General features: G+C 41.5%; 1 pseudogene; it reads left to right on the top strand.

Moving 5' to 3' along the window:
- The first annotated feature begins 6,981 nt into the window (after positions 1-6,981).
- LOC145397306 (5S ribosomal RNA) lies at positions 6,982-7,099 on the top strand (annotated as a pseudogene).
- The last annotated feature ends 1,289 nt before the right edge of the window (positions 7,100-8,388 follow it).

The raw sequence follows: 8,388 nt of genomic DNA, 5'->3' as shown, positions 1-8,388 counted from the left end.
CACTGTCCCCAAACCCAACAAAGACCCCATGGTACCTTCCCCACACCACCCCATCACACTCCTCTGCACCCCCTCCAAAGTCACTGAATGACTGGTATTACAATTAGGAACACCTCGCATCCCCTTAGCCCCATCACAACATGGTTTCAGGCCACTGCATTCCACAAACACTCTTCTTACAAACCTTACACAAAAAGTTTTTGATGGCATCACTTCAGCTAGGCCACCACACAGAAGACTCCTAGTCACACTAGACATTAGCAAAGCTTTTGATACCATCCTCTGCCACAACCTCACAATATTTTCAACACAAACATGCACAATAATGCAAAAAGACTGCTGGCACACCATTTAGGAGGCAGATGTGCACGTGTAACATTTGCCGGTCAGTCATCGAACATCAGAAACCTCATAAATGGCGTCCCTCAACGATTTTTGTCCCCTACACTCTCTAACCTACACATGCACGACATACCCACAACCCACAGATACACACAGCTTCCTATGCAGACGACATAACTCTTACATGTACAAATCAAAATGCAAACCCAGCCGCACACATCAAACTCACATCAACACACCATATGAATGGTTCACCACAAACAGACTCACAATTGCCTCTGCCAAATCTACAGTGACCCTTCTCACAAACTGGACAACAGAGCATAGCCACATTCCACACCTCTATAAACAAAACTCCCCTACCTCACACACATACACACAAAAAATCCTTGGTGGAACATACATCACTGTCATTTAAACATCACAAATATTAAAGTTACACCAATACTCAATGCCCTACAGTCACTTGCCCATACAACATTTGGACACAACAAAGAAACCATCACCACAGTATACAAACAATATACATGTTCAGTGATGAATTATGCAAGCCCTGCTTGGGCGTCTAACCTCTCTGAAACACACTACAACACCCTACAGACCATACAGAACAAGGCCCTATAAATAGTCACAAGATGCACAGTTACTACACCCACAGACCACCTACAACAAGAAACCAAAGTCCTCAAAGTCAAGGATCATCTAGACATGAGAGGCACACTGATTCTTGCCACAGCCTCCACAAACCCACATCATCCACTATACTACATGGCAGCACATAAACACACACACACCAAGGAACATCAAAACAACACCCAGCATACAATATCATGCACAAATACTGTCATCTCTCCCCTTTCGCCCACTTCACATCAGCTTCCAGAAACATATCAATACTCAAATCGGTTGCTGTTCCATTCAGTCCACTCAAAGACAACACACAGCTGAATGCACGGCCTCCTGATATCCATCCTTCTGAATCCTACCTCCCTCATGAGGACAAGGTCCACCTTGCCAGGCTCAGATGTGAGCATCATCCAGCCCTCTTGACTTATCAGAAGAGGCTGGATGACTACATTGCTGATGCCTGTCCAGGATGCAACACAGCACCCCATACTATTATGCATATTATGGAAGGCTGCATTGCACACAATCGCCTGCACCAACAACATCACATACTCTCCTCGAGGGCTCTGTGGGAACGCTCAATCTCGGCCATGGCTTTCCTTAGGGACTCGGGGCTGTTCGGCCAGACTATCTAGGGAACTGCTACTGTACTACTTTTACTACCACCACTACTACTGCAATCCATGCTTGTATTCCTACTTTCAATCTTACCCATACAATCATACCAACTGATCCATACTCTTATATTCTCCTTCCATCTCTTGGACACAATACATACACCCTTCATTGTCCTCTCATTCTCACTTACTCCCGCACATATACCCGATCCATACTCCCACTCTCACCTCTCCATTTGGTCTCACTCAGTCCACATACAGTATGTCCACTTTTGCATCCTCAAGCACCTGGACACACTCACTGCTTCACCTCATCATCCACACCCCTCACAATCCACGTTGAAATCCGCACCATGTCCTTTGTCCTTTCCTAGGTCATCATTTGTGGGTCAGTCCTGGTCTGAGGCATTTTGTTTGCCTTTTTAATTATTTTCCTGGGAGGTGCATTAACCCTCTGCCAACCCACTTAGTGATACATAGAAAACACATATTGGTTAGTTATACAGTAAGGTCACCACCCAGGATATTAAATTATTTTCCTGGCTTCCAGGAAAATTGGCCTGTCACTTAATGTAGAGTCACCCTGAAGTACAGCAGCACCACACTGAGTGGATAATGGGCACCCCCACTGACCTGGAAAATATGTTCCAAATTAATATATATTAAATATTTATGTACTTATTTTTCAGAAGTGAGCCCAAGTTGTGTTTATTTTAATGATAATTAAAATGCACTGTAGTCCAATGTTCTTGCTTCTCCAATATATACCTGGAATGATGGCATCTTCAGATGACCCTTTTTCTGATGTCTGAGCCCTCTCAACCTTCATTCCAACCCAAAAATTTACAGCTGGCTCCTCCCAAGACCACTTGACAATGTCTCCTCCATCATCTAAGAGTGCTATCATCTTTACCGTGAATGCTCCCTGCAGAATATAAAACAATGTCATATTGGAGATTCTGAAAGGAAATCTTGCCATTAAACTGTTGCCATCAAAATTATTAACTTGACATATGACACAGTGAGACAAGTATGACAACTTTCGTCTAAGCACAAAGACAAATGCTTCAAGGTCCGTATCGCCACAGCCAACCCTGAGATGTGACATCTATGGAAAGATACCACACATACAGTACATAGAAGTTAAACAGAGGGATAAATATGCAGTACCTTGGACATCATCCTCTGAAGAACTGTCTACAGGAAGGAACTGCAACCTCTGGCCTCAGATAATTCTTCTGAGGTCTATTTGTCTGTGTCTTTGATTTGGGACCTATATTCTGTGTAGGCCTCTTCTCTCTTTCTACTTTGCTGCCTCCTGTTTGTCTTTGACACTTTTCTGTCTCTTTAACTCCTCTACTGTCGGGCTAGTAGATATAAAGCACACTCTGTTCAGATCATTTGTTCGCTTTTTTTGGTCCTTTCCCAGCTCTGTGTTCAGGGTTGAAAATATATATATATTGCTCGAAGTAATGACCAATAGCCCGTGTGTTACTTGAATTCTGTTTGGTTGTTCAGGCAAAGTACTAGGTCCAACAACAGGCCTGCAACAAGTAGTTGCACCACAAAGATAACTTGTAATTTCCTCTAGGGATTATGTACTCGACTGATGAAGGTTGAGACTAAGTGTAGCAGGTGTACACTGGTGAAAGTGTACGCTTCTACTTCAGGATACCAGAATAACCCCTATAGTCGAGGATCAGGTCACAGAGAGATCCATCATGCCTGGAAAGAAATAAAATGGAACAAATAACCTTAAGTCTTTAAGTGTACAGAAGTTTGCATAAAACAAGTTCTGTCTGAAAAGAAATCTTCACATAAAGAGATTATCATACCTGCAAAGAAATGAAACAGAACCCACAAATAACCTTAATTCCCAGTCTACATACATTTGCATAAAACTACAGTGTCTGTCCAAAAAGAAACCGAACTAGCACATCAACTAGCTTGAGGGGGATCTGCAGGGGCCAGATCCTGAGAGTATGGTTGCTGGGAGACAATAGTTGTCTTGTGCTTAACCAAAAAGTCATGGATAAGGAGTGACACACGTGCAACGAGTGCACTGTTATGATGCTGCATCCAAGTTTTGTCTGTCCATGATTCAGGCTTCTTCCTTTGCACTGCCTCCCTCAAAAGCTTCACAACTAGTGCTGTAAATTGGCAGGCAAAATCCGATTAATCTCGGTATCAGTATTAGGAGGGAAAAATTATCGATAACTGAAATTGTATAAGCAGCAGCCGAGTAAGGATGAAAAATATATTAACGTTCATTTACTTAGTGACCATAGACTAGCACTTATTTCTCCACTATTTTAGATGTGAACCAATGCTGTAATGTTGATTACTTCTCAAAGGTATGGTTGTATCCCACACTGTACTGTCTAAATGGTAAAATACACTACAGTAATACTGTACCTCAATATACGATACCCCTAGATGCGATACCCCAGCTTAATGATGGGGGTAGAAATTGCACCATACTCAGCCTAATGATGGCCAAACTCCAGTTTAACAATGGGTGTTGATTTTTAAAATTAATTTTGATGATACTTTAGACTAAAATTGTGTGTTTAGGTTGATTTATAAATGTTTTTTAGACTTCGATTAATGTATTTGAGACATAGGTGGGTGAACATTGCCATTTGGGGGCACAATTGATTTTTTCCAGACCTATAGCTGATGATATTCTGAATTGATTTGTTGGTTTTAGTGAGTTATTTACAGGTGTTAGGCATAGGATAGCTTCCCTGACAGGTGTTAGGCCACTTAGATTGTCTTAAAACATGTTTTTGGGCTCATCTGGTAGATTAGCTTCCCTGACATGTGTTAGGCCACTTAGATAGTCTTAAAATCTGCTTTTGGGCTCATCTGGGTGGGTGTTGGACTTTGTTTGGGAGGAAAGCCAAGGCTGGTAAACGGTTCACATTGAAATACGTTAAAAATACCCCGATATACGATGGGTATTTACCTAACCAATTAGATTGTTAAACCGGGGTACCGGGTATGCCTGTACCTGAATTAAAATATATGGAAAATTGTACCATAACAGTATATCACAGTTGGTAGAAAGCTCGACACAAATACAGTACCTAGATAGCAATCTTCTGTCAAGGAGCTGTGGCAGACTAGTGGAAACTTGCAAGTCAGACAATACACACACACACACTCACACAGGGAATGTTCTATCATTGGTATGACATGCTTAAATGGTTACTTCTGATGTGGTACAAGAGCTGTAAGCAGATATTCCGTTTCTTTTAAATTTTTTCTATTTTTCAGTAAAATTCATATAATCAGATAATATACACAACTCGCTTATCGCTCGCTTTCTTTGAGATTTAGAGCTAAATTTGGTCCTTACTTGCAAATCTAATTTTGTTTATGTAACATGAAAAAATATTGGTACAGTAAAGTCTCAATTATCAGTCACCGCAAAATCCGGTGCTGTTGACTCAGCTCTATTAAAGCAAAATCCGGCAAAAATTATGCAACATCCGGCACTGAAACGGGAAGTAACTGGCAGTTGTATGCAATATACAGTGGTGAGGCGTATCAACCGGCTCATATGCAGAAGCCAACCAGTGCCCGGGAAAACCCTGTAAACCTGCCAATCAGAGTTCATTATGGGAGTGGCCCACCTGGTGCACTGGGCCTAACTTCACTTTCTCATTCTCTCTTGTGGATCTTGTTCAGGGAAAATTTATCCTTGTGCTCTGCTCTTGTAGCCATGTGGTGGCAAAACCCTAGTGCTAAGACTTACTATGTGTCCTCCCACGCCAAGCTCGTTGTTGCAGAGCTTGTGGCCTCTCGGTGCTTCATGTCCTAATGCTCTATTGTGTTTCTGAAATTACTATGCCCATAATTACTGCCACTAGACCACATGGGATTAAGTGCACTGTACTGTAATGCATGGCATACAACTCTACCCTCCATTCATGCCAACACCTTGGTGAGAAAACATAATACACCATGTATACCTCTCCCCCACTATTCAACAGGGATGTGTTCCATAAATAGTGGTTGAACAAAGAATCTATTTCTCCTATATAATTGTTAAGAAACAGAGGGGTTAGGTTCCTGATCACCTTTGTCATTCAAAATATATTCAATAATGGTGGAAAAAATACCAGTAAATATGAACAAAGGTGACACAAGGATTTGAGCTGCTTTCTTATAGACCTATGTTCTCTGGGAGAATTATTTTAGTACTAAATACATCTCAGATGATTGACATTTGATTTTCAATTTAAAAAAAATATTGGAGAAAAAACTAAATACGTATACCTACTTAGTGATACCTGAACACCTCCGATAGCATGTTTATTGTCGATCCCGCCAACTGGACATGGTCACCACACCGAACAAACTCAAAAGTATTCAAAACCATAGTAGCTGGAAAAGCATAACTGGTAGTGCTGAAACCTATGTGGGGGCTTTGCCCCAGGACCCCTCAATGATTATAACCTACCTAACCTAGTGCAAGCTAAGACGTGCATTCTGTAAAACTGGCACCAAAACAGAATCAAGCATTAACAGCATTCATTAATCATTGGTGCAATCGTCACCAGGGTTGCCATTTGGTATTTTTCATTCCCAAATGTGGGCCAGTTTGGTAATGAAAAAATCATTTCATAATGAATCAGCATGATTCACTACCAAATGGATTTTTCACATGTATGATGATACAGAGGATGGAGACAGTGGATTGTCTGTCTTCTTTAATTTGCCAGCCTACATAGTATGAATGGTGCTCAATAAAATTATATACATATAATTAGTGAATAGTGCTTGCTTTAAGAATTTGATAATGAAATGTTAAATTTGGTAATGAAAATATAAGAGTTTGGTAATGTGGCCGAGTTCAGATCTGGCAACCCTGATCGTCACCTGACCATGCGATGGCGAAACACTTTCTGGTTGGTGAGCACATGACTGCCTTAACCCGTCACGTCCCGCCCGATTTCACACCTCCGATACCCTCCAATCCCGAGCTATTTGGATTTTTTTTGTTTTTTTGTTTTTTTTTTTGGCTAAAACCTCCGCTTTTGTTGAGAAACAAAGGAAAATCACCAAGAAAGGGCTTACCAGGGTTCATAAGTGGTCGGAACAGGTGAGGCACCCAGCGCCAGGTATCATATTCTGTCATTGATGTGTGAGGCTCTCACATTTTCTATGGTAGGTAATTTTGGGAGAAACAACAAAGAACACATCTACATTTTATTGATTTTGAACTAATAAACAATCACAACAACAACATAATGGTTTTCAAATATATACATATAAATAAGAAAAATAAGCATTATTCCATTGCGCGAGCATAGTGAGTTTGGTTTTATTGGTAACACGCTAGTTGCTAAGATTCTTGTTTCAGTAAACATATCATTTTTTCTACTTGTATAATACCATACCACGTTGAGTACACCACTTCCCGTCCGATCAGCGAAGTTAAGCAACGTTGGGTCTGGTTAGTACTTGGATAGGTGACCGCCTGGGAACACCAGATGCTGTTGGCATCCCTACGTGTCAAGTGGGGTTGGTGGAGGATTAGTGCCCCTCCCCGTAAAACAATTAACTCTAAGCCCTTGGCCACCCCGTGTGGGATACATGGCGTCTGGCAATGAATGAAAAAAATGATGAATAATACTGTTTCAATGACATTTTACCATTTTTGACTGTACATAAATGTTTTCAGCTGTTTTCATTCATTACAATGATATTTAGCGTGACTACTGCGCACATCTGCTTACTCAGCGCACTCGCTATTACTCTTCTCTCAACATCCATCCATTGCCAGATGCCATGTATCCCAAACGGGGTGGTCAAGGGCTTAGAGTTAATTGTTTTACAGGGAGGGGCACTAATCCTCCACCAACCCCACTTGACACGTAGGGATGCCAACAGCATCTGGTGTTCCCAGGCGGTCACCCATCCAAGTACTAACCAGACCCAACGTTGCTTATAATTATTTTTTCGCTTTCATAGTGTTGTTTTTTTTTACATTGAGCCTTTTCTCAACCAATGTAAATGTTTTCACTTATTTACATTCCTTACGAGGGTATTTAGCGAAATGCTAGCGCATATTCACGTAGCAAGCACACTCACTATCACTCGTGTTTCAACTTGTACTTTATTTCTTCACTCCCAATATACTTCCCCACTTATATTACACCCGTTTCCACCTTATACTACTATTTACATATTTACAGGCCTTATTTATTCCACCGAGCATCAGAATATTGCATCTATATACACTTGCTAGGAATGTTTCGACTTAGAATATATTTATGCACTGACATAATTTTCCACTTACATTACACCCGTTTCCACTTTTATACTACTATTTACATATCTACGGGCCTTATAATTACACTGAGCGTCTGTATGTCGCATTTCTTCCTGAGTATGAGCGTCATATCGCATACAACTATATCAGAACTGCATCAAGGTGTGATATTCACTAAAACAAGGGTAAATGCAGAGACCCACGTCACACTCAACGCACTCATAGCGGGTGTCTTTTCTCTGAGTGGTGGGTCTCACTCGGGAATTACTACACACGACACCTGCGTTGGGGCCTAGGTCTATTTGGCTGGGGAGGTATAGGAGTGGGGAAATGGCGGGCGGATATTCTCAGGATAGTTTGGGCGGTAGGGGCAGTGCGTGTGTGTTGTTGGAGCCTCTCGACCGCATACCTGGCAAAAATCTCACGTGTAAGCTCCCTCGCAAACCCTTCAAAGGTTTCCTGCACTCCTTGTTGTCATGGCGTGCAGGTGATGGCAATTGAGGGCAGTTATATCTAGCA

The sequence above is a fragment of the Coenobita brevimanus genome, chromosome 40 (assembly GCF_032717465.1).
Source record: "Coenobita brevimanus isolate Jiangsu-jjx chromosome 40, ASM3271746v2, whole genome shotgun sequence".
Taxonomy (NCBI): Eukaryota; Metazoa; Arthropoda; class Malacostraca; order Decapoda; family Coenobitidae; genus Coenobita; species Coenobita brevimanus.
The sequence above is the reverse complement of the archived record's forward strand: the minus strand, read 5'-3'. Positions and strand labels throughout refer to the sequence as shown.